Source organism: Lagopus leucura, unplaced genomic scaffold, assembly GCF_019238085.1.
Source record: "Lagopus leucura isolate 7727_CA_CO unplaced genomic scaffold, USGS_WTPT01 Super-Scaffold_100001, whole genome shotgun sequence".
Classification (NCBI taxonomy): Eukaryota; Metazoa; Chordata; class Aves; order Galliformes; family Phasianidae; genus Lagopus; species Lagopus leucura.
The window spans coordinates 11501190-11528944 of NW_024962262.1; the positions used below are offsets into that span (position 1 = coordinate 11501190).

General features: G+C 41.4%; 2 long non-coding RNA genes across 15 annotated transcripts in view; both read right to left on the bottom strand.

Moving 5' to 3' along the window:
• Positions 1-2463: 2463 nt before the first annotated feature.
• Positions 2464-13151, bottom strand: LOC122177695. Of its 5 annotated transcripts, XR_006178127.1 has the most exons (8): positions 13053-13151; positions 11336-11479; positions 7880-8073; positions 7600-7749; positions 6494-6698; positions 5167-5983; positions 3574-3663; positions 2464-2955 (listed from the first exon to the last, which is right to left on the bottom strand). It is a non-coding gene; the product is annotated as an uncharacterized LOC122177695 (long non-coding RNA). The 5 variants fall into 5 exon arrangements; XR_006178128.1 differs by lacking the exon at positions 6494-6698; XR_006178126.1 differs by lacking the exon at positions 6494-6698 and having other exon boundaries at positions 5167-5986.
• A 6994-nt stretch (positions 13152-20145) lies between these two features.
• LOC122177237 overlaps positions 20146-27755 on the bottom strand; it is a 60065-nt gene continuing 52455 nt past the window's right edge. For 4 of the 10 annotated variants that reach the window (XR_006178002.1, XR_006177989.1, XR_006177992.1 and 1 more), the window contains 3 exons: positions 25366-25531; positions 21694-21816; positions 20152-20234 (listed from right to left, as the gene is read on the bottom strand). This is a non-coding gene — a long non-coding RNA (uncharacterized LOC122177237). Of the gene's footprint in view, positions 20235-21010; positions 21506-21693; positions 21817-22777; positions 23006-23031; positions 23083-25365; positions 25532-27755 lie in introns of those variants that run through there. The other 6 variants (XR_006177995.1, XR_006177993.1, XR_006177991.1 and 3 more) reach the window with 6 other exon arrangements.

The following is a 27755-nucleotide window of genomic DNA, read 5'->3' on the forward strand; positions in this document are numbered from 1 at the left end:
GTACCAGCTGAGACTGAGAGCAAGCACTGAGACCTTGATGATGGTGTGATGCTTTGGAGCTGCACTACCCATAGTGAAACCAGCTCAATTTTGACATCTGCTACATGTGCAATTTAAAAGTGAACTTGCAAAATGGGGATTATTTTGAGAGCTAAGTGAAACTAGCTTGTTCAGTCTGTAGAGCTCTTGGGTTCACTTTCTTACGTTTTACTTTGTACAGTTCTATACACCAAGAGTTTTGCTTTGAGTTTTAGGTTGAAACAAAGCAAAACTGATCACAAAGCACTGTATTTTGATTTTTCAGATTGAAATTAGGTCTCACACAGAAATTTTCAAAAGCCAAAGTGCAGAGCATTGGTAGCCTGCATTTCAGCCCAGTCCGTTTCCAAGCTGTCGGCCTGAGGCTCAGAGCCAAGTTTTCCTTACATGCACTGATGCTGAGAGCTGCTTTCTCTGCGCAGTCCCACATCCACACAGAACTCCCTAAAACCACCCGATTTTGCAGTTTCTTCCAGGAATAATAGGTGAAGCCATCCCAGCGTTGTTAGATTTAACTAACGTCAAATAGTGCCAAGTTAGTAATTGCTACCTTCAATATTTGTTTCTAGCTAAGTCCACAAAAATTATTACAAAAGCACATAAATCCCGAGCTACAGTTAGCACTATTTTCTGCTAGACCGAAAGCCGCATGCTTACCTTTATTATAACAGACATGTCTTGCCAAAAGCAGTAGGGCAGAGTGTCCAAAACACCCTCCTGAAGAAAGCTTTGAAGAAACACCTACTTAAACATACTTTCAGCCTTTATTTTATCCACTTTGCACATTTATTTTCTTAGCAGCCCTCGAGCCCAATGGTTAACACGTTGGATTATCGTTCTTACTGGCCACAGAAAATCATTTCTGTCTCACTTACAACACAGCTTATTATCATACTTCCATGCTCATCATTTAACTTTCCACTATATTAATAAGCTGGGCTGGTTTTACCCAGTGAGCAACCTAAACCTTCTGACTTTGACAGAAACCTTGTGTGCTTATTTCTCTTTCTAACCATCAAAGAAGGTCACTGAGCTACCCTAGGTATCAGCATTTTTCCTGTGTGATTCACTCACACCAAGCAAACCCTCTAGACCAACATTTCTTCCGTTTCTGAATTTGTACTTAACCAATAGGATCAACAGGCCCCCTTCTCCGTGGGTGGTGATAATGTCAGTACACCACTGCCCAAATAACCTTTCTCTATAGGGAAATGCTAACATTTAATTCTTTAAATTTAAACCACATGTATTTTGGTCTCATAACCGTACTCTGCATTAACTGCCTTTTGTTATTAATTTGTATCACTAAAAACCCTAATGAAACCGGTTATTTAAATTGGAAATGTTAAGTGCAGTAGACATCTAAAATTTGGGTATGAGCTATAATACATCAAAATATTTAAATAGTAACTAAATATTTTACCTAACCATTGTAAACACATTTGCAGAATTAATAATGACACAGCCCTGCGTATGTTCAATGTAAAGCCATGTCTCCAAAGAGCTGTTCTCTTCAGTCCTTTGCAGGGAACATAAGCAACAGCCAGAGAGGCTTTTGAATGGTTTCTATCAGTTACCTTCATCTTACCCAGAAACAAAAAGTGCCATTTAAGTACTGCGTATGTGAGACTTCCGCTAAGGAGAACAAATTACGTGTGAGTTGGCCACATGCTATTTTCCTCCTGGTGTTCTCTGAAAGAGACGCTGCCACTGTATACAGTCCTCACAAACATTGCCGTGGGGTGACCACAAACACACAGCTGCCAGCACAGTGCAAATACTGACATTTGGGACCAGGACTCAGGGACTCTTATTCAGACAACAGGAAAACGAGATAATTCCTCAGCAAAATGTAACACGATTGAAAATGTTTAAAAAAAAAAAGAAAAGAAAAAGAACAAACAGTCAAATTAGGTCTTAAAAATTTGGGGGGAGGAGGGTAAATTTTTATATTTCTTCAGTATTAACACATGATCTAGATAATGGTTGCATCGCCCTCTGCTTACAGTTATTATTCTAATTACATGTTTCGTGTCTCAGCATAAAGACTTATAAAACCTTAAACTGCCAATCACAGAGTTTCGATACCAGTCCATTATTTTTTGAATTGCCTTTTTCAAAGCATACACTACCTCCCAGGTGCAGATTTACACCATCTTCTTTGGTTTTTAAATAGGAATTCTGTAACTCATTCCACAAGCCAAACAGTTCACTACTGCAGAATCTTCTTCTGGACCAAAATCGCTGAATCATAGAATCATAGAATTGCTCAGGTTGAAAAAGATCTTCAAAACCATCGAGTCCAACCATGACGTGACCATACTACCCTAACTCTAACAACTCTCCACTACATCACGTCCCTGAGCACCACATCCAAACAGTTTTTAAACACATCCAGGGATGGTGACTCAACCACCTCCTTAGGAAGCCTATTCCATTGCTTAACAACCCTTTCTGTAAAGAAATGTTTCCTGATATCCAACCTAAATCTCCCCTGGCTCAACTTGAAGCCCATCTTTCCCTATTCTGTCTTGGGGAGCTCACTGGGGCTGGTAAATCACACAAAAAAACAGCAGTCATTGAAAGTGGCTGCAGTAACAAGAGGCATCCTTGGGGCTTGGTCACCGATTTCAGGACGCTTAGGTTGCAGCTCTCCATGGCTTCCTATAATTCTTTCCCATCTCACAGTTTTTCGGTTATATAATTCCCGGTCCATAAAATGCTGTTGCACACTCTGGGATTTGGTAAAAATGTTCAAAATACCATTGCTCCCTTCTAAAGAGACAAACCAGTCCTGGTTCTCTGTAGGAGTGTTCCTCTACCTTCCTCCTGCTCAGACTGCTGGCATGAGTGATGCAAGGAGAATGTTTGTTTCTCCTCTCCCACAGTCACTGCTGCTGTGCCTGGGGGTTCATCCTGGAAAAGAATCATACAGACTCAGTAAAAAAAAAAAGAGTGAACAAGAATAATTTTTCTGCTTCATTTGCAAATTATAGAATTAATATTTACACGATTAAACCCGATTTCCTGATTGCTTTGTGGGTCACCCTACACCATGCTATTTTCTGTAACAATTTGACTTTTAAACTTCTGCAACAATAATCCAAATTCCTGTCGATCATAATGCTACTGACCGATAAAAAACAGTTCATGGGAAAGTTTTATCTGCCTATACAATCCTCATTGATTGCCTGTAGTGAATTTCACACACAGTTTGCTACCCTCTCACAATTTTAGCTTCATTATGAGTTATAGATATATGCACTATGTTGTTTTTATATGTTATATTCTAGAAGAACATTCAGTTCAGCATTGTACAATGCCTATATAACCACACCAACTAATATATTCAAGGTTTTTAACTTCCCTTCTATTCAGCAGACCATCAAAAATGAACCTGATTAACATAGCTTTGTAATTACTGCATGTATTTCTCTAACTCTCTGTAGCTGAGTGCCTGGTACCTGAAGTTACCACTTTCTTCATCAATATTAGTTTGCTGCATCATGCCCCAATCTGAGGAATTATGCTTACTTTTTCCAGACTCCCAACACTGTTGAGCCTCCAACCACTGTATTCTTGCTGGGAAGCCCCATTTTCTCAGTCAGAGCCAGCGCGCGTCATCTGCAAGGGAAAGATGGACTGTTCAGTGCCCCAAGCCCTGAGCCTCACAGCTGTCTTCTTGTGCTCTCCCGCAGCATCAGCATCTCCCCACCCGCACACGGGTTCAGCTCAGACACCTTAATTCAAAACAGACCCTTGATGGCATCCTGTTAAACACAATAACCCTCTACTTGCTAGATACGGAATTACTTTCCTGCCCCTACTCCTTGTTAAACATGGATAAAACACCTTAGGTGGAATTACTTTCACAGCTGTGCCACCTTTGATTTTGTTAAGCCTTTATAAAGGTGTATTGCTGTTTTTTTTTTTTTTTACGGCGTTCTTCTACAGCTGTATCAAAGTTCAGATGCCCACAGGAAGGTACCCAATGCCCTCTGGAGCAACCCAGAGTATCTGCAGCACCTGTAGTGGGTTGACAATGACAGCGTGGGACCTACAGGAGATCTGCACCACTGAACTGTCAGCAAGAGGCCAGCTGGGATTCCCCAGGGGCTCCAAAGCGACACAGGAGGGCAATGCTTAGGCACGTGCATTTCTTCCAAAATTAACACAATAAAGTATAAAATAAAGGAAAAAAAGTAACTAAACAAAAATTAATATGATCGCTTAACTAAAAGCTGGGAAAATAATACTCCAAAGACATAATTTCACTTTGATATGCAGAATAAATCCCATACCTACCTGTATAAAAGCCAGTTGTAGATAATTGCTGCAAATTATCCAGGTCCCATAAAAATAAAGCGCACAATGGAATAGCTAAATTCACTGCACTTTGATGCTCTTTTTACTTCATATTTTAGAAGACTGATACATTTTTAAAGTTAAATACTGAAAACAATAATTGCTTTGAACTATTCTAGAGTGAACTTTTTTAATTCTAAGTACATATGCTATTTTTTCTCATTCAGCAACAGAGTGTTTTATACCGTCCAAAAGAAAAGCATTGTGACATTTGTATTTAAATAATTTATTGAAAAAGATATGGACACCTACGGCACAATTATTTCCCATCACTTCATAGTAAGTCCAAATTTTGAAAACATAAAATTAATTCACATCGTAATGTATTCCTCAGAGCCAAACCTTGGAGATTGTTCTCATCTTTCCCCTGGATAAATTCCTTCCAGTACCTAAAGGGAGCCCGCAGGAAAGCTGGGGAGGGAGACTGTAGTGATAGGACAATGGATAATGCCTTTAAAAAGGGGGCATAAAAGAGGGGAGATTTAGATTAGACATTGGGAAGAAATTCTTCACTATGAGAGTGGTGAGGTACTACCACAGATGTGGGTGCCCCATTCCTGGAGGCACTCAAGGCTGGGTTGCATGGGGCCCTGGGCAGCCTGAGCTGCTGGCTGGCACTGCCCATGGCAGGGATTGGGTGGGCTTTAAGGTCTCTTCCAACCCAAGCCATTCTGTGATACTATGAAATTTAGGCTGAAAGACAGAACTATTTATATTCAGAACTATTTATAATCATCAGAGCTGTAATGGGTTGGAACAAACCTCGTGTGGAATACAAGGTGGGCAGTACACCTCCTGCATGGGTTTTTCAGCAAGTTTGGTTTTAACAGCCAGAAGACCAGACTCAGCAGACCTGGAGTCCTCAAGCAATAAGCAGTGATGTCTTGATTCTTCATAATTCTGGCACAGCTTTCTCAGTGTTGTTATCAAAATTATGCTCTTTATATCAAAGAAATCTGCATCTAATAACCAGATGAACACTTAAGAGGTGACATAACTCTCATTTGAATAGACATTAAAATGATTGCGTGATTCTCAAGTTTTATTTATAAAGTAGAAAGTGAAACTCTACTGTTCTTTACTTCAGACTCAATCTGCAGCAATTCTGCTGATTTCAGTTGCTTCAGTGAGTTTACTTCAAGCTTTTATCAAAGTAAATGAGATTTGCATTCATCACCTTATTCTGTATGCCCTTTGGGGGAACTAAAGCCCAAAGCCCATCATAAAAACTGATGATTATCACTATTTGATAGTCACCATGGGAGGAGAGTTCACAGTGGTGAAGGTGACACACACAACTGCAAAAGGCAGGAGACATCATTAACCAGGCATTGGTTTGCTTCAACCACCCTCTGCCCTCTGTTCGTTATATGGCAGGGTTACGTAGTGCAAAGATTCTGAGAAAATATTCTCACAGTCTGCTTCAATGTAGACCAGCCAACTTTGTCTTGGTTTTTATTTGGAGTAACGTATCCTTCAAAAGCTGTATTTTAAAGCAAACTTTTTATTTTTTTTTTCTGTCACGGCCAAATTCTCCACTTCTGGGATTCACAATATTTTCCTTTTTCCAGAATGACACCTGCTGGTGGGAGAAGCATGGATGAATTACAGATATTCTGTGATTCAATAGCAGCTAACCTAACCATACTCTCTGAGCATGCTCATCACCTGTGTCCAGTAAACTCTTGATAATAAAGATCTGGAAATGTAAAGATACTATAAGGAGCATGTTGTAGAAGCAACATAGTTTTCAAATCTGATTTAATATTTGCTCTTATTAAATCACTAAGATACCATCCACCAAAGCGTTGCTTCAGTGGTGTTTCAGTGTCATATCCTAGTACTATTTTGGGAAGCCCTCAGCATGGATATGTCAAATTGAGGTGAAAGCCTGAACGAAATCCTTCCTATCCTATGCAAAAAGCTGCTGTGCTGCTTCAGACCTTTCAGTGTGAGTAAAACCAGCTGCTAACGCTATTATTGGTGCTTAACACTCCAAAAGATTAGCATCTCAAAGAGAAGCATTATGCACATGTCCCTCAACTGGTATACGAGGACATAGCTAGGAGAGACAGAAAGCAAGCTGTACCTTTGCCAAAACGATGACAAATGCTCCTCAATATGCCAGGCAGCATTAGGATCTGTAATGGATTTCTGTACCCACAGCACCTCTAATGTCTGGGGCTGCTGGAGAAGATTCCAGCTATAATGGAGCCGGACTTGAGCTTTTCATGCTTTCAGCACATTCACAGCAATATTTCCAAAAGTGATTTCCAATGCTCGAAACGTCCTCACTGTGGATGCACAATTTTATCTCCTTTTTCTGAGATGCTAACTACCCAAAGTCCCCTGTGATGGTAAGCTAAAGCGGAGGTGCCCAGGACCCTGAAGAAAACATATATATTGGACTACGAAAAATCTAGAAATCCGAATTATTGAAGCTACTCTCAGATAATTGCAGACAGTAACTTGTGGTCATGTACTAAATCATATTTTGAGACATGTATGATTTGAGCCCATCTTATGAAGAAATATTTGTGAAAAAAATGCCCAACTAAAAAGAAAACAGTATCAGAAATTAAATTTAGAACTAGAATTCAATGAATCCTTTTGAATTATTTGCAAGGCAAATGTAGAATCATAGAATGGTTTGGGTTGGAAGGGACCTTTAAGATCATCTAGTTCCAACCCCCTGCTATAGGCAGGGACACCTCCCTCTAGACCAGGTTGCTCAAAGCCCCATCCAGCCTGGCCTTGAATGCTTCCAGGGAGGGGGCATCCACAGCCTCTCTGGGCAACCTGTCCCAGTGTCTCTCCACCCTCACAGTAAAGAATTCTTCCTAATATCTAGCCAAATTCTACCTCTTCCAATTTAAAGCCATTCCCACTTGTTCTATTGCTCCATGCCCTTATAAAAAGTCCCTCCCCAGCTTTCCTGTAAGCCCCTTCAGGTACTGGAAGGCTGCTATAAAATCCCCCTGCAGCCTTCTCTTCTCCGTGCTGAACAGCCCCAGCTCTCTCAGCCTGTCCTTGTAGGAGAGGTGCTCCAGCCCTCTGATCACCTTCCTGGCCCTCCTCTGGCCCTGCTCCAACAGCTCCATGTCCTTCTTATGTTGGGGTCCCCAAAACTGGACACACATTCAAGTGTGTTCCTCTTGAGTAAATCATTAAAATATAGATAATGTTATGGCATACCTCATCACAATGCCAGAAGGCAAATTCTGTGCTGATTAGAGAATTAGAATGCAACTTAGGAGCTTTGGCTTGGATTCCTGGATTTGTCACTGGCCTCCTATATAGCTTTGAGCGGACAGCTTCACATCTCTGCTCCTCCAGTTCTTCCATCTGTGAAAAGACAATAACATTTTTATGTTTTATGATTTATGAAGATAGTTATGTGACGGATTTCCAAAGATTACTTTTATTTTGGAAAATGCAAGCACATGAAAAAAGGGGTATATTGCTGTAAACTCACTGGATAATAGGAGACACATGAGGCTGTTTGCTTCAACAGATACTTCAGAGATAGAGTTTCTTCAGACGTATTCCTTGTAAAATTCATCATGTCCAGCCAATGGTTGCACATACTTCTGGTTTTAGAGCCCTTGTTTGCCATGGCAAATGAAATACATGCATGTTATAGAAACAGCCCAGAGTCCAAACAAGCCTCTGCAAAAGGATGAGAGCTCTGAATTTGGTCAAATTTTCCTGCTCTCTTAACTCAGCCTATTGAATTTACACTGAATGGAATAACCTTACCGTTGGAACCACTTCCACATCCTTATCCTTTTACTCCACCTAGGACATTCTGAACTTCTACCATCAGTAGTCACCAAGTTACCAAGTATTTGTCCCAGAAGGACGAACGCTACATAACTGGGCATTACTTACCTATCACCAACCTGAACAGCAGTGCCTCTGCACAGAGGAAGTAAGAATGCTCCAGAGCATTGCATATATTTGTATTTCTCTTCTTTATTGCCTTTTTTTCCCCTTTCTACTCTCTCTCACTTTCTTTCATTTGGGTTCTTTGCCATCTTATAACCCTACCCTGAGCACCAGAATGACAGTTATTGATTCTCCCTCTGAAAACATATACTTTCAGCAGAAGCATCATATATTTTAAACTCTGTTAAGAGAAAAACAGAGGTAATCCACGCTGTAGTCTGAATCCACACAGGACCACTAAACACTGCACACTGTGCAGGATGTAATATCAATTCATGGAGAGAAAAATACGTAACGACTTCACCCAAACTAGCTGCAGGTAAATTCAATTAGAGAATTGCACCTTCACTTCTCCCCACTTCCTCTCTTTCTACTTCACTACTTCTCTCCCTTCTCAGAGAAAAAGAAATATTAAATACTTTGCTGTACCACAGCAAATTCTGCACTGAGATCCAGAGAGGTTAGATTTACAATATGCCCTTTTTCCATCAAATCAAAAAGTTCCAGATTTGTCATTTTCACACTTTTTTTTTTCCAAAATTGATTATTTCAATAGTTCTTTCTATTTACTAAGTACACTTTTTTTCCTCCAAGATCTGTTTTAAAGACTTGCGCCCTTGATCTTTTTACCCAGATTAACAAACCTGCTCTTGTCGCAGTGACTCTTCCCTTCTTGTAAGACACTCAGGCATGTGGTTTCATACACCCATTTTGTCTGAATTCTGGATTAACATCTATTCCACTCCACTGACTTGAGTATCCAGACTTTGCCCTATTTCTTCATCATTTTAGCCTGGAGGTCCAACGCAGATTCTATTTCATCTTGCCCCTGCCTTCAGTACAGAGCAGCCTTCCCCTCTTCCTCAGTGTTTTCTAGATGAAGAAGTTTTTGCTATTTCCTTCCATTGGTTCTTACTTCATTCCTACACATCCTGCTCTCTGACTCATCACTTTCTTTGTCGATTCCTCTTCTGTCTTTGCACTACCTACAGATGTATTTTCACTGGTGATTGCCCATCAAATTAAATAAGGTGCTCTCACCATTACCATTTTTTCCTTTGTTTCGTATACAAGTTCTGGATAGTTTTTACACTTGAGGGAAAAAAAGAAATAGCCTCTGCAGTTCAGCTCCTTGATTCTTCTTAATGCGGATGACTTCAACAGTTAATTCATGTAGCTTATCAAAACTTTTTATCTTCAAAATAAGGAACCTTAACTACAGTTCTGCTTCTATTTAGTCTTCTATTTAATGCAAATGCAATAGGCTTGTGAGTGTTTGTTTCCAAGTTCCTTATATGTTGTTTTTTCTTTTCTTTTTTTCACGGTCTTCATCAAAAGTAAATCTAAAATAGGTTCAGTTGAGAAGTCATTTGGTTACCTACTCTATCTATAGGTACATGGGCCCTACCTTGAGAAGTAAGGCCCTACTTCTGCATGTCTTTCACTAGAGATCACAGAATGAATCATAGAATCATAGAAAGGCCTGAGTTGAAAAAGACCACAATGATCATCTAGTTTCAACCCCCCTGCCATGGGCAGGGTAGCCAACCTCTAGACCAGGCTGTCCAGAGCCACATCCAGCCTGGCCTTGAAATACAGAGTTACATCTCTGTGTGAGATACAGATGAGAAATATCTAGGAAATATAAATCTTCCCAAAATATGTCATTTCCAGTTGTATTTATTCATCTAATTATACTATTTGCGACCTGATGATAAAGATGGAATGAGAGCTGCAGCATCGATCCAGAATGATCCCTACTTGTTCTAACTAATGTTTCTTAAAGAATGTTAACACAAATTTTGTGTTCAGCCAGCAAGTCCGTTCTTTTATTTTTCTGAGGGACAATTTGAGACAAATTTTTTCTTTTAGAAAGCCAGTATATAAAATTTTCAACTCCCAAAGCAAATGTATCATTAGATAGCACAAAACCTACGGCTGCTGGACTCCTGGCTGCCCTAACACTAGTATATCTCAAAAAAAGCAGCTGCCCAGCAGTAAGGAAGCCTCAGAGCTGGATATCCGAAAGGGGTAACAAGTTTGAGAATCTGGGAGGCCTGGAGGGGAGAATCAGGTAGGTTTGAGCCCCAACCAGCCTGGGAGGAGGGAGCCGGAGAGCTGCAAGCCCTCTCCACAGGTATGGAGGGAGCTGGCTGAGCTGAGGCAAAATTATTCCTTTCTAATGGTGTTCTGTTCTAATAGGTTGGAGCCCACCCTAAAAGTGAGCTCTCCCACCGTCACGACCCATTGCACCTTTGCTCAGAGCATCTCAGAGGCTGGCCCAGCAGGGACCCAAATACCCCCATCTGCTCCTTCGGGGTTTCACTGCCATACCTCGGAACATTAAAGTGGCCATTTCCAGCCCTTTCCCACTGAGAACATTTTGACACTGCTCTTCCCTACAGAGCAATAGCATTTCCAGTTACCACTAAAATATGTAAAACTTTCACAAGCATTAAAAATGTGAAGCAAGAGCAGCATTTCAGCCACCAGATGAGTAATACCTCTGAAGAAGACTTAACAAAAAGTTTGTGGGAATTTTTGTCCAGCTTTATTTACTGCTACAAATTGCTTACCAGACCGAGCCTGTTCAGACTGCTGTGCTTGTTACACCAGCAGAAAAACAGCTTTAACTCTGCAAGTCCTTTTTTTCTTGCAGTGTACTTTCACTCACTTTCACTAACACGATACAAAAATGATGCCTTGGGATTACAATTGCGTGATGGAAACTTTTTACTACACTTCAGTGAACCTTAAGGGAAAACACGTACATATATATACTGTGGATATTATGTGGATTTCCAGGAACCCTGTCAAAATTATCTCATGAAACATTAAATAAAAAAAAAAAAGACAACTAGAAAGAAAACTGCTTCATTAACTTCTTCCATTACTCACACCAACGGGTAGATGTAAGACTAAAACTAAAAGCATTATTTTCAAAAGCCTTTTGAAAATGTGGCTGGGTTTCCTACCCTCTTACCTCTGTGAGCCATGCAGAGAATGAGTAGTCTGTGATCTTCTGAGCATCAAAACACCACCTAAAGCAGCAATGTAATTCCAGATTACGTCCAAAATGCTGAATTGTTTAATCCATGAACAAACCACAGTGTACTTTGTTATACATCTGGGAAAAAAAAAAAAAAAAAAAAAGAGAAAGAAAGAAAAAAAAAATTAGGGTATGATGAAACAGAAAACTCTCTTTGTGGTTTTTTGTATATCATCCTTGCCACTTCCATAATTAGAGGACATAGGCTACCATTAAAGTCAATTGCAAAGTTCTCGTTGACTTCAGTAGATGTAAACCAGGCATTAATATTATGCTTTTCAGTTTTCTTGAGGTTTAAACACCCCATAAAATAAATTTACAGATGAACTAGTAAATGTACACTTACAAAGAAACCTCCTAAGGAGTCCCTGAAGCCATATTTTTAAATGCTGCTATTCATTTGGTTTCTATCGACCAGATTAAGGGACTGTCAAACAAGGGTGCATAGATCAAGAGCTGCAATAAGAAATGCTGAAAATACACTCCAGCAGTCTAATCTCAAAAATATCATTTGACGTACTTGACAAAATGGACTTAGAAGAGGGTTTCATGTTATGTGACATGTTTCACGAGTACAGAAAACCCTATCTATTTATTTATCTGTCTATCCATTTCACTGATCTGTAAATGAAAACATGTACAGTAGACACAGCATTTTTTTTTTTTTTCCAGGAACCCTTTCAAAACCACTCACATAAAAATACAAGAAAAGTTAATTGAGAATGAGAGTCTAACTGATGAGAAGTCAGAAACACTACCATCCGGAGCTGACATTTTCTTCTATACAACTATGTGCCCATTGGGCATAATTTTTGATCTTGCAGACTTTCCACATGTAAAACTCCAATTGACTTCAGTGCAAATGAATGAACTGCAGGATCTAATTAAGCCTGATGAGGTCTGAAAAACAATCTTATACGGTGCCTGAACATTTCCATGAATTACAAAGATTTTCAAGATACTTTGCCTAGCTCATTGCCAAATAAGCATCTGCAAATATTTAGAAGGATAATGTGTAAATATAAGGTGAGCATTAGATGATAAGCAGATATAAGGAGCTAACAGTTACCTGAACTGACTTGATGAAGGCTTTATTAATGGAACATCATACATGACATTACCATGCAAAGAGTGGTGATTGATGGATGACATTTGCATAATAATCTTGCACTACTGGCACAAGCAGAAAGGCTCTTTTGACAATTAATAACCACTTGGGAAATTTTTGCCTATTACCACACAGAAGCATGGTAGGAGAGGCAGGGATATTGTCCAGCTTTCCAGGGTAGAATTCAACCTCAACTGGAAGACCTTGTTTTCTTTTTCTACCACATCCTGATTCATTCAGGAAAATTCAGCTTCTCTACATGTGAGCTGGAGTTCTGCAGTTGCCATCCATCAATTCTGCTCAGTGCTGATTCATCTCCAAAGCAGATACATACTAGATGTATGGCCAAAACCATATGAGAATAGACAGCATACTCACAAAACTCAAGTCAGTGTTACAATGCAAACACGTTTTGGAAGCAAAACGAAACTGCAGAAATCAGTCTTTTATTCTTAATTTATGTAAACTGATTCTTGTAAATTCAGTGTTACCTTAACATGGCGTTCTCCATATACCTGCTGTTACAAAACTAACGAACCTCACCTGTTCTGCGTTCAGATGTGGAGTACTCAGTACAGAAGAGACATGGAACTGTTGGAGCACATCCAGAGGAGGGCCACAAAAATGATCCAAGGGATGGAACACCTCTTCTATGAGGACAGGCTGAGAGAGCTGAGGCTGTTCAGCATGGAGGAGAGAAGGCTCTGAGGTGATCCGAGAGCAGTCTTTCAGTATCTAAAGGGGGCTGTAAGAAAGAAGGGGACAGACTCTTCAGCAGGGTTTGTTGTGATAGGACAAGGGGAAATAGCTTCAAACTAAAAGAGCAGAGATTTAGACTGGATGTAAGAAAGAAGTTATTTGCAACAAGGGTGGTGAGGTGCTGGAACAAGTTGCCCAGAGAGGTGGTGGATGCCCCATCCACCCAAGGTCAGGCTGGATGGGGCTCTGAGCACCGGATGGAGCTGTAGGTTTCCCTGTTCATTGCAGGGCAGCTGGACCAGATGGCCTTTAAGGGTCCCTTGCAACTCAAACGATTCTATGATTCTAAGACTATTTCCACTATGTGGCATCATACCCACAGAGACCCATCATCTGGGACAGTGTTCTCAGGCCCACACAGACTGACAGAGAGACTGATGGCAAAGAATCACAGAATGGTGATCTAACTGAAATTGGGAAGGACCTTAGGAATCCATGTGGTCCATGCCCCAGTCATAACAGGACTAATGTCTACATTACATTTGGCTTCCAAGACCTTCTTGGCCATTCTCTATGTCCATTCAGGAAAGTGGCAAAGAAACCGTGCTGGAGGCTGGCTGCAAATGATAAAATTTGAGAGATCCACATTTCCCTTAAGGGCAACAGGGACAGGCTGCAGGTCCAAGTAAAGGCCAGAGGCAATACCAGAGGGGTCACTTCCAGCGTAGCCACTGGTGCACCCAGCTGGTGACTGCTCAGCCACTCTGTGAGTACGATGTATGGAAAGTCTGAGCATGGGAAGGAGCTGTGTGAGGCAGAGAAGATGAAATCTCTGGAAATATTTGCTGTTAGGTCTTAGTAAATCTCTATGGAATATTTGGTAACTGTGTTTTTTTCCACTTCTTGAAACAGTTGACCAAATTTGAAAAGCTTTGTGGAGATGGCAGAAGACATATACCTGATTCAAAGGAAGAGAAAGATCTGTCTTTGCTCTGAAACTTCTTAAAACTCAGGGTCGCATTATTATTATTTCTTTTTTCTTAAGTAGAATAACAACATGGGTGTTTTTGTTGTTGTCTTTTTTTTTTCCTTTACCAGCCTTCTTATAAGCAGTTAAATCACTTATCACTATGGCTAATACTTTAAAAAAAAAATTCTAGAGAGTGACATCCCATATAAATACATTTGACCCAAATGTGAGTTTGGCTAAGTTCTAAACTGAGAACAGAATCTTATAGCAGAAAACATTAGGAAAACTTCCTCAGGGGCAGAGCTGCCCATCCTGCCTGCAATACTGTTTATTAAGCACTTTGGAATCCGTAGACACGAACAGAACCATGTAACCAAAGCTTCTGGACTGCATTGCCCCACTCCCTTTTTCTGCTGCAGTAACTTACTGTTAATTATTGTTATGAACCACAGCTGGCTGGTGGGAGCACCAGGCAAGCATGCTTTCCTCTGGAACTAAACTCCGGGAAAAGAAAAAATTCTGAATATGCATTGCATCAGGATTAAAGACAAATTGTGAAGTTTGCTTCCAGAGCAAATGCTGGTGCATTCAAAGCCTATTAAGGTACAGGGGAGGGAGTGCCAAAGGACGAGAGCACTCTGCAAATACAGCTGCAATTCCATGAAGTCAGAGCAAGCAGCCCACAAGATGAAGTAAGTAAGGGATGCAGTGTAACAGCCCACAAAACACAAACGGATCTTGCTGTTTAAACTATTTAGGCCACGAGACCCAAAAACTGATGAAATTAAACATAAAAAATACGGCCGTTGTCTTCAGGTCAGGTTTTACTTGTGGATTTTATCTTACAGCTCTAAATCCCAATTGTTAAAATGTTTTCTCTATTGTCATTATTATTAAGGTATTTATTTTTAGGCTTCCAGTATGGGACATCACTAACTGGTAAGGGATCATGGGCGAACTGTCCATCCTGTGGCAGTCAGCAGAAAGTTTGCTACTGATTTCGGAGATGTGAGATTTTTACCTGCAGGAAATCAAGGTAAGTGGGAAATAATATACATTTTATCCAATTAAAAAGTGAAGCTCATGCATTTTCAGGTTCTCAGCCCACAGACATTTCCTTTTTCTGTCAGAAAAATACAGTTGGGAGGATATGTAACATAAAGTACAAAAAAGGTGCTGTAACACAGAGAGGGCCAAGGGGGCCAAGGCTGTAAATTCCTTCCATCGACATGGTAATCTGTATTTGTAAAAGGCCAATATTGAGCAGGCAGCGAAAACAGAAATGCATAACCACATCACATTGTTCCACTGCCAAAAACATTCATACTAATTTCCACCATCAAACGCACAGTATGATTACTTAAAGGTTTTTTTTTTAACCAATCCAACTTATAAAAACAAAATCCTCAAGATGGTGTAACTTCACATTTTCATATTCTGTAACATGAATATCCATCAAATTGGCAACAATCCTTACCTTGTGTACAAGCCTCCTTCAGGGTCATTAATGTGGAATCAACTCCTTGCAGTAAGTAAACACTTTTTTTCCTTGGTTTTTATGTTGAAAATTGAAAATTAATCTTGCAAGTCATGTTGAACCAGGAAAACAGGGTTGACAAAGCAAGCACTGTAGTCTGATATCTTTTATTAGGCCAACTTAGAGTTCAAAAATATGCAAGCCTCCTTGACCACACACAAGTTCATGTATGCAGAACTCCAGGCTGGACCCATAAAATGGATTAAACTACTTGCTTTGTCACTCCATATATATATATATATATGGAGTATATATATATATATATACACACAGTATATGTATGTACATATATACAGTATATAATGAACATGCATATACATTTTCAAGGCTTCAGAATAAACTGTTCTTTGATGCAGCTTTAAAATAACAGCTCTGAAGGACTTCTGCTGGTTGGCATGTAACCATGCTATGGGTCAACAGGTTTCATAAAGAAAATTTAGCAGTGCACACAACAAATCCTACTTCTGATTCCTAATGAGTTGTAATTCCTATGCAAAAACTCATGACTTTCACTAACTGCTAAATATTATTAGCAGTTCCTTTCCTTTAATGGTAATAATGAGAATAGCTGGCAATATAGTAATATACTAGGAATAATAATGTAATTCACGCAAAGTTTTGTAGGAAGAACAATAAAAAGGTTACTAAACTTACAACTCTAACACTTCAGAATGTTCTATGCAAGTAAAACCCTCTGTAAATGGATATGTCTCTCCTGCACAAGAATTCAAGTGTTTGTAACGTTGCTATGTGCCCACAGCAAGGTGTGTGCATAACCTGCTCACCTCTGCTTTTCCTCCCACAAGCATGTATCAAGATCACCACCCAGCTCTTCAGCAGCCCTCCATCCAGAGGATGAGTCATCTGCCTGCAGAGCAGAAGGGCACTGGTGGGAGATCTATTCCAAAGAACATGCAAAGAATTACAGGAACGAAAGGAATTGCTCTTCTTTCTTCAAGTTCTGGTGACTGGGAAACTCCTTAATGGTGTTTCATTAAAAGGGCAGTCACGTCAGTAAAAGCTAGCTTTGTTAGGACAAAAACTGAAGAAGCAGTGCCTTTCTGCAGTGTCAAACCTCTGTGCTACTATCCTCAGCACTGCTTCCCAAGTGTGAGTATCAGCAATTGTGTGGTATCTCTGCATCCCTCATCTGCTGGAATTCAGCCAGCATGGGCTGTGGCAGCATCTTGTATTCTAGTTGTGCATGCCTTGATAAGGGCTGGTGGATCTAATCTCCTTACATCAAAGGTGGCTCTGATGCAGGCTGGTAACTCATTTTGAGTGCATTTGAGGCCATGGCTAAGTATTTTAAGACTCATTCCTGTACAATAAAGGCTGTTTGTGACCAAAGAGCATCACAGATTTGCTGAAGAGTTTCGTCTACCTCAAGTAATACGTTAATGGTCTGCTAACATTCAAGGACGATCAACATTTTGATCCTCTTACCAGTGAACTGGGTCTTGGGAAAAAAAAATATTGGTAAGTGGATATACTGATTCATAAGAAACCTGAAACCACCTTTAGAATACATTTAAGATGTTGCCTCAGAGTCACCCTATCCACCTGAAAATAATATGGAGGATTAGACATAAAAGCTAGGACTTTATTTATCCGTGAGCTGAGGTAATGGCTACTAAAAATGTGGATTTCATTGACAGATGACTTAGTGAACGTGATGACAGCAGCTCAAACGTGGCTCCATTAAAGATAAAAGTAACATGCTTAAATCTCATGAGAAGGGATTTTTTCTTATTGGTAGAGTATGTATGTCAAGACCTTTAGAAACCTAAGAACCACATAATGAGAAAATAACGAAGAATCAGCACTCGTAAGTGTCTGACTGAAGTTCCCACTAAATGGGCTTTGATAGATCATTTTTCTCCTGGCAACAAAGACACCAGAAGGATTGTCTGGATTGTAGCTCTTACTGCAACCTATGATGAAAAAGACTCCTATAGCCAAGTAGAAATCCACAGAGAGGACTTTCTCCCTAGAAATAGCCATGCATTTTTTGCACTTCTAAAGTGAATCTAGTCCAGAGGTATCATCTGAGAACATCAGCACCACCAGAGGCAGAGGAGATGCTAAAACAGTACTGGACAAAAACATTGGGCCATTGTGTTCTTTGAAGACTGTTTAACCAGTAACTGGAAAGATTCTGAAGAACTAAAACCAAAAATGAGCTTTTGGTTGTGAGAGCTCAGCCTCCACTGTTGCAGAGCCAGCTGTACAAACTTTGCAGCCTTTCCTTGTGCAGCTGGCACCAGTGAGGGTGGCTGAAAGGTGAGCTGAGAGCAGCCCCCCTTCCTCCGTGGGTTTCAGTGACAGCTGACTACAGCTACTGCATGGGTCTCCTGGAAACACTGACCTTGGTGACAGTGGTGGCCTTTTTTGGCCCTCAGTATCAGCCCTCCCATTAACAAGACACTAACGGTGAGATTCGTTTAGTCACTGGATAGACACAGACAATTCTAGCATGATACAGAATCATAAAAGAAATGCCAAAAACACATCAGATGAATAATTCCCCAGAATTATCTACTCCTTACCACTGACAGTAGACACTGCCTAAGGTGACACACTTCAGTGCAAATATTCATAGAATCATAGAATCATTTCGGTCAGAAAAAAACCTCTAAGTTGATCATCAGGTCCAACTGCTAATCCCGTACTGCAGGCATCTACATTTAGAGTACAAGAATTCCACCCTAGATACTTGCATTTTGGAAGAAGAACACAATGTGACGTGGATGCACTTGTGAGTTGATATTATCATGTCTTCCACATTACAAAGACTGGCTATTTTGACTTCCAGATCTTCTCTGGGCGTCCACAATGAATGCCAAACTGCACATTTGGGAGGATACTGACCTATTTCTTAAGAGTGGAACACTGATTATGGCCACAGCATTATACTTCATTAACATGTTAATATGTTAGTATAGCAACTGTGAAGTTCAGTAGTAACAAAATATCCCTCACTATAAATCCAGGCAAACACCAGTGCTGATCTACTTCTTTGACAAGGAACCAAAGGGCAGAGACCTGCAGAACTGGAGCTGGTTTTCACCCACGCATTGAGTCCTGCGCTGAGAAAGGATATGCTGTGTTTTAATGGACTTGGAGAAAAATGTGCTTTACAACAAGATTACTCCACAATAGTTGCCTAAGGAAAAACAAAGAGTAGGCAGGTGAGAGGCAGCACTGTTCCATGCAAACAAAGAGATGAGAAAGAGGTATGATTGAGGCTCCTACTTCCAGTTCCTACTGTTGTGATGTTCCAAACTGCTGTAACGTCTTTCTTAGAGACATTTATTATGTTATTCCAATCATTTTTCCAAGGTAGAGTAGGTCTACAGATCTCATTTGATACGTTTACAAGGAATTAGCAGTAATTAATGATGAAGGGTATAATAAATAAATCTGCTAATCTGACCAGATGTAATTAGATACATAAGAATGAGATGAAGTGAGTTGAAATGTCTCTAAACTCCATTGATTGCATTGGCTAACTTGATCACAAAGGGCACTTAGACACCCACTCACATGTGAACATCTAAGGTTACCCAAATACCTAAAATCTTCCTGAGGCTTCACAACTTGCATTGCCAGATGCGTGAGTATTCCAGACCAGCTTAGTGCTTGTGGTGGCAATGGTGATGAGGAGACAGTTGGACTAGATGATCTTGTAGGTCATTTCCAACCTTGTGATTCTATGATTCTATGATTCTATGAACTAAATGATCTCAGAAAATGCAGGAAGAGTCTGAAAACAAAGGTAGACAACTCTACTGAGATGAGAATAAGGCTCTACACTTAAGCAACGCATAGAAAGTGAAGGATAATAGGTTAAGCAGCAGTTAACAAAAAAAAATATGCTAGGATTATAGCTGAATAATCTGAAGATGATTCACCAATGTCATATTGTTATGGGGAAAAGAAAAAACAGTCATAATGGTAGGACACATGATGGGAAGTATGCCTTACAAGGGATATTAAGGAATCTTTCCATTCATTTGGCATGAATTGCATTGCTCAAAGCTTTGGGCACTGTACATCGAGAGAGATGTGGAATAAAAGCTGTAAGAGGGGCTGGAGGTCAAGAAAAATAAGTTATTCTCAAACTACTTTAGGTCAAGAAACAAAAGAGATAGCAATCGACTTGCAGCAAAAGAGGTTCAGGTTATAGAGCAGGCTTGTCCATTTAATTTGCACATGTCAAAAAATAGTTTTCTAAAATGATTAAGCACTGGAGTACACTACTGAAATCTCCATTCTTGGAAGTCTTAAATAACAAGTCTGTAAAATATCTGTTAAGGAGAATGTAGGTATATATCATTCTGCCTTGTTCAGACAGAAGGAAAAGATGGATTCTAGAACTGAGTGGTAACAACACATCTTAGAAATACAGAAATAAAAATATGACTTGCCTCTCTCAACAAGTGTAGCGTATCCAGATTTAGGACACTCCGACTTACTTCATTCTTCCAAACAAAGCCAGCTGGTAATATTACCTGTTCTTAAGACAACAAAAACATTCTTTTAAACCGACATGTTTTAAAAACAGATGACCAGTTACAAATTTAAAAAACAAAAGTAACTACACATCAACATCATTGCTAAATATGTACGTACAAATCAAGCAATTTTAACACTTACTGTATAAAAATCAGATTTGCATTTCCAGTCACATGAACTACCTGGCATAGTAAACACACACATATTCCGTAGTAAGTAGTGTTACCACACAGTACGTGCAATATCATGCAGTGTTTTTGTGTTTTTTAAGCTGCTTGTAAGCTCCCTGGAACAAAAACACCAAAGAACATTTTCTGACTTGAACAAATGAAGCAGCAGCATCTCTGCCATATGTAAAGATCACTTTCCTTTTCCTCAGTGCCTTCCCTGTAGACTGATGTTAGCACAGATCCAGAAGTATGACTTCATTCTTTGATCTTTTAAAAACAGATGGGCTGGGGATCACCATGAAAACTGCAGCTTCTTAATCTTCTAACATAACTGTTAAGACCATGTACCTTCTCAGAAATCGTGCCAGTTGTTTGCACTGAGTTAAGGCAATTTTCTGGCATTAAATTTCAGTGACTCTGGCAGAAGGTCAAAAATACTTATAAGTTGTTCTAGAAGGCCCTAGCATATCCCCATATTTCTGTGGGGTCCTGTGACAATGTTATGGAGTGTTCCAGCAAAGCAATGTTCAGAAGCAGAAGCGTAAACGTGGCAATTCACATTTTAAAGCTACGCGTTCTTTTGCATTTGAACAGAAGAACAAATCACCTGCTGCCCTCCTGCAATGAATTATCATCTCACTGATATCTGTTTCTTCAGAGTTTTTACCAAGGTTTAGAATTCAGTTGAGTTTTCCAGTTCCCTTTCACATCAGACATTCTTATCTGTATCACAGTACTTCAGGTAAAAATCCAGTGTAAATGGTGTTATTCATGCCCTGCAAACTGCTGTAGTTAAATACATACAGTGGCTCTTCCATCAGCCTCAGGAAAATGCTCTTCAAAACTGTTGGTTAGCACATTGGTCATTTATATACTAAGTCTAAAAGGGCGGTCATGCGTGCCACCAGGATTTTAGTATCTGTGACTCCACAAATTAACAAGCTTATCAGATATATCAGTTTACAGTAGAATTCCCATGCTGATGTTGGCTTCCTTAAGCAATACAGAATCCAGCAGATCCACAGCAGGCGCTGTCATCTGGAGCTCCATCAGCAACAGCATCTGTAGCCACAGGTTAGCATGGACAGGTTAGCTTCTGGCTCTGTCAAAAACGTGATCAGGATTTGTCTACACAAGGTGCCTTGGAAAATCAATCTGGGTCAGCCGAGTAAACTCTATTGGATTTAAACTCTGTAAGTTTTCATATTTATGAGTGTTCAGTGTTTAACACTACTCAGTGTTTTAACACTATTCAGTATATCTGAATTTGAAAACTATCAACTCTCCTACCTTACAGAGATGAGTTTTTGATGCCAAGAACTCCAGCACTGGTGGTTTCTTAATAGGGACTTGCAAGCAAGATTTATTCAGGTGTAGGAGAGGCTCTATGTAAATCCACAATTCTTAACTAAGCTGCAAGAAGAATGATGGCAATTATGAAAGAATTAATAGTCAGCAACCAAGAGGCTCATCTCTGTATAGAGGGTTATAACAGGAGACATTTGGGTGTTAAATATTTAGACAATGCCTTACTGACATCAAGTTTTCCTAAAGTTCATGGGGCACTGTCAATATGGTGGTTTTGCCCCTCTTTCCATAATAATTTATACAGACCAGAAATGACTTACACAACCGAAATAAACCTTCTTAACTGAAGCAAAACTACTTAGCTTGACAATATACATCTAAAATACAGATGTCCACATCTGACCTGTCAGATCACACTGTACACAAAAGTATATTTCTCTGTACAATTCCCCTCCAGAACAGATTAGATGGATTATACGCTCAAAATGTGTATTTTTCTTCTCTGTATATCAAGCGGTGTGATATGACATGAAATATACACTGTACACTTCTAGAGACAAATTACATTAATATATATTGAATTTTCCATTAGCCTAGTATTTGTTTCATTTCGGCATGCCCTACTATAGATGATCGAGTTAACGAGTGCAGGTTTCAGATCTCTGGATTTGCATATGTTTTACATCCCCGTCCCTGTGCAGATCATAGAATCACTGCACTTGGAAGAGACCTCTGAGAGCACTTAGTCCAGTATCAGCCCATCCCACCATGCCCACTGACCACATGCCTCAGTGCCACAACCACACTGCACTTGAACACCTCCAGGCTTGATGACTCCACCACTTCCCTGGGCTCTTTCTTAACATATTTGAGCAAAAGTAACATTTTAATGTTTTGCTTTTGGTGTGTTCTAGAGATCCAACTGTTTTCTTTTACTACAAATATCCTCTGAAGGTCGCTCCTTGTGATCACCATTGTCTCAAGACACTACATTCAGCTGCAGAAAGGACAAAGGGAGAAAAAGCTCTAGGGCAGTGTCTCACATCAGATCGCTCTAGAAACTCACCTGCCCTTACCATGATAACTTGTAAACTTTGCCAGATGTTCCTCAGCTCACGAGCCCCACTCCTCCAGCACAACCTCAGCCAGGCTGATGCCTCCATTCACAGACAGTGCATTCACCTGGGGCCATAACTTGGCAATTGCTGATCCATGCTCTTTATCAAAGCTTAAATTATGTGTAGCTAGTCTTTTTGGATGAGACTAGGTGGTGACATACTAATCTAGTTTCCTTCTGTAACAGGATAACAGATGGGAGAAGCAGGAGGTGTCATATCTTGACTGTTATTCACACTGACATGCATTATTCTTCTATCCAAGACAGAAACACAGTTTAGAGGAAACTAATACAGGATGAGTACAAAATGGTTATGAAGCCATTCACCAGAAGCATTTATCAACAGAGAATTGTTGAAATTGAAGGCTGTATAAGAGTAAGTCTGGGATTTCTCAATATTTCCATTACCAACCTAAGGGATGGAAGATAAAATATGCTTATTCGTTGTTGCAAATAATTCCAAGCTAAGAAAGGATGCCAGCTCACTGGAAGATGGGACAGAAACTCCGATGATCTTGACAAATTGGAGAAATAGTCTTGGGGTCTAGTTTGAGACACAGCGAAAGAAAGATTGGATGAGTTCAAAAAGGAGATAAGACCTCTGTGAAATAAAAAAGACTGGTATGATTTAGTCTAGAGATGACTACAGAAAATATGCCAAGAAAATGATGGTTAAACACTGGCATAGATTGCACAGAAGGGTGTGAAATCTCCATCCCTTGATGTCTTTAGGAACAGGCTAACATCTGTCCAGCAAAACAAAGGGACAGCAGGTCAAGGGGGCACAGGGAGAGGCTGAATCATCTCCAAGCTGATACTGTCATCCAGGATGCAGTCATTCTGCATCTTCTAAAAAATTAGTTGGAAGTAGCTGTGTTTAGAAGAATTGTACAAAGACCAGCATTTCTCATTCAGCATTCTCAGAGCTGAATGAACCTGAGCTTTTTGGTTGTTAGAAATTCAGTAAGTCTGCTAGCTCTCAGAGTTCACTGCGCTAAAGCTAAGGCAGTCAGACAGCCTGCTTTTATAATGCTTCCATTGAATAAATTTGCAAAGCTGCTACCTAGAGTCCACATTATTGCTCAGCGCCACTTTGTTAATTTGGAATCCAGATCTGGTGGCTGATTTAGGAAAACAGTTCAGCTAATCCCCGGTGAATAGAAATCCTCAGCCTAAGATTGTATGGCTCACCAGATTCCCACATGTGCAAATGCAGCAGTTGCCTTGCAAAGGGAGGTTGAAATATCCAGTACAAACCTCAGGGGGGGTTCACATGACATGCAGGAGCTCCAAAAAGCTGAGGTAGAGACAATTGCAACCTGCACATGCCTACATGCAGAACAGCTTTTCTGTACATGGAAAGTGCATATGTGTATTCTAGAAAGCAGTTCTGTCAGGAGAGCATGCAGAGTTAAAAATGATAATTCTGCTAATTAGTCTTGCCTACTTTCTTTGGTCAGCAAATACAATTAGCATGTATACCCCCATGATAGCAACAATCTATAGATTTCAAACTGTTTTCACGTAATTGCCTTCTGCATGATAAAACAGAAACATGTCTGTCATTACAGGAAAGCTGTGCAGATTGCCTTCTGTCTCTCACATAGCCCTGGGCTGACCTATTGGCCTTTGGGAAGTACAAGGCCCACATATTCCCTCAGACTTGGTAGCAGGTGGGCTAGGATAGTCCTGGGATGCTGAGAGAGGCCAGTCAGGGGTATGTTATACATTGTGCCTGCTCCTGCAGTAGTTGTTCAAGCTCAGAAATAAATAAGTAAATGTAATTTAATTTATATATATATATATAAAATTAGGAATACAAAGAAAATTTATTCTTCCTCAGGGTTTTTATAGAGACGTAGCAATTGCTTTCTAAGGAGTCCTTCTGAGTGGCACTGCCTTCCTGCTTTAGTAAGGGTTGGTCTCCAGAGGTCCCTTCCAAGCCCTACAAGTCTGTGACTCTGCTTTAGAGAACAGCTTGAGTGCAAGAAAGAGTAGCACCTACTGTAGCCCAGTACAGAACTTCTACCTACACACTTCAGAGGAATCCCCCTGATAGGGTCCTTGCATCATCTCACATCATTTACAACAGGAGCTTTGAAAACATTGTGCCAGCAGTCCAGTTATTGACTGGACCACGGAATTGACCATGTGACCACGGTACCTCAGGCACATGTCATCCTTTCCTCACCTTGCTGGGCCTTCCCATCCCATCCTCATCCCATAGCATTATTATTTTTTTTTTTTTTGTATGGGATTAACCTTGAAGACTATTGGTACCTTTCCAGCATGGCCAATGATTCTCTCCTGTTCTCAGGAGGGTCAAGGTTTACCCCCACACCATCTAAATGCACTTGCATACTTACACCACCCAAAGAGAAACAGCTGCTCAGGATTTGGTTGCCCAACGATCCCAGGTGACACTGAAGGACTTGAGCCTTTGTCCCACATAAGAAACCAAGCACCAAGAAATTCAGGGTGCTCTCCAATGCATGACAGTCTCACATGATAAACTCAGCCAACGTTTCTGAACTTACTGATTTAAGCGCACGGTGATGACGGGTTGAAACTGATGGTCTTGGAGGTTTTTTCCCAATCTCTATGGTTCTTTGACTGGGCTTGGTGGTGATGGGTTGATGGTTGGACTTGATGGTCTTAGAGGTGTTTTCCAACTCTAAGCATTGCTTGTCTGTTTCCTGTAATCTGTAGGTACATATACAAAGCAAGGCTACAAGTAGGCAAAGATATGCAGATTGTGTTGACTAAGTTACAGCCCTTGCATCATCGTGTGCAGTACAGACACTCGATGTTAGCTATAATGAATGGCAAGCTGCATTTGCTGAAATAAGGTGGTGATTAAGTGATGAGCAAATATTTTCTGAATATCATTTTACACGGACACACTTTTAATAACAAACAAGGCATCTTTTTTCATGTAACATTTTATAATTTTTATCTGCCTTGCTTCTAACCTCATTGCTATAATGCAATGACCACATATTGGGAACGTGCTGCAACTCACTGGAAGCTAACAGAACTGCTGCATGGAGTAGGGTGCCTTCTGGGTCCCCAGGAAATGATCATTCCCAAAGGAATGCTTCTAAGCTAAGCAGGCAGCATACAGACAGGAGCAGAGCAGGGGACCGTGCTTACACAGCCGTGTCTCCCCAGCCGCAAATACGCACGCTGCGTGCCTCAAACCACTTCCATTTGTATCTGCACGGATGGATGTCAGAGATATTGAGCAACGTTTCTCTGTGCATTAGCCCTTCAGTACGCAAATCCTCCCCGTTTCTCTTCCCGGAATTCCCCCTAGAGCAGTTATTAATTAGAGGCAGAGAAGCAGCATTAACTTATCTATTAAAAAGCTGAAATGTAAATTCAGATGGATGCAGAGAAACACTTTTTCTCTATTTACTCTTGATTTACATCTCGATGAGTCAAATCCCCACAGTCTCATCGCGAAGCCAAACAAATTCATCAGCGATTGAAATCGCCTCGTGGGATCGTGCAGCACCACGCACGTCTTTAGTGAGCGCTATTGAGAAGGTGCGCAAAGAGCTCCACCGGGTCGCAGCGTGCGGGCACTGAGGGGCGGCTGATGTCCCGGGGCACGGGGAGGGCTTACAAAACCCACTGACATAAAAAGAGAGGAAAGCAGCAGGTGTAGAGAAACCAGAAGGAGCCGATTTTAGCAGCTGGAGGCGAAATACTGATTTTTTCCATCCAGGAGACGCGAAGACGCGGACGCTTCGCAGGCAGAGAGAACGCGGCGCTCTCTTCCCTTCCTTTTCCTTCCCCTTTCCCGCAGCTCCCGCCCAGAGCCGCTGGTGCGGCCGAGCTGCAGCCGGGGGCCGGGAGGGGCTCGGAGCCCTGCTGCTCCGCCCGGCCCCCAGGTGCGGCTGTAGCCTCCGCCCTGCACGGATCGGCCCGGCCCGGCCCTGCTGCTCGATGCTCCTCGCTCCCAGGTCGTCCCAACACACTCGTAGCACCGTCTCGACTGCCCCACACCATCCTAGCGCTGTCTTCCTGGAGAGAACCCCTCCGGGTGCCCTCATTGCGAGGGTCCCGGACAATCACGGGGGAGGAGAGAAGGAGGGAGGGAGGAGCGGGGGGGAACACAGCTTCCAGCCCAGGTGCGTTGTTTGCAGTTTCCACGTCCAGTTTCCACGCCTCGGACAAACTGTCTCGGGGCGTCAACTTCGCAGAAAATGGCCGAACGCGAATTTTTTTTCTGCGTTTGCACTCGTTTTGCATTTCCCCCTCCCGCAAAGTCGGGGCTGAAGCCAGGAGATAAAGAAGGGCAGCGGCGGTGAGCGCTGAGCGGCCCGGGATAGGCGGGGGGAGGTGAAGGCAGAACCCCGGCTCCGGCCGCAGCCCGGGGGGGGGGGGATGGGGCACGGAACGCTCCGGGGGCAGCGACCGCTGCGCGGGTGTCTGCGGGGAGAGATAAGGACCGGGCCCGAGAAACTGTGACAATGAAATAGCGAGAAGCGGGGATCGCTTGGAAGCAGCTGCAGCTCCGCCGGGTCTCTCAGAGAGGGGCGGGGGGACAGCGAGCGCACATGGCACGGGACGTGGGGCAGGAGGACATGGGGACAAGGGGGATATAGGGACAAGGGAATATAGGGACAGGGGAACACGGGGATATTAGGAACGGATGGACATGGGGACGGGGGGCCATGGAGCAGGGGGATATAGGGACACAAGGACAAGGAGATCTGGGGACACAGAGACGGTGGCAGCGGGAAGAGGGAGCACAGTGGGCAGAGCGGGAGCAAAACTGAAAGTCCTAAATCGCCCCAACACGCATTTGTCGGTGCGATGCTGAGGGGTGAAATGAACGGAATTCACTCACAGCCCCTGAAAGTTTTGTTCTTTTATCTTTTCTTTTCTTTTCTTTTCTTTTCTTTTCTTTTCTTTTCTT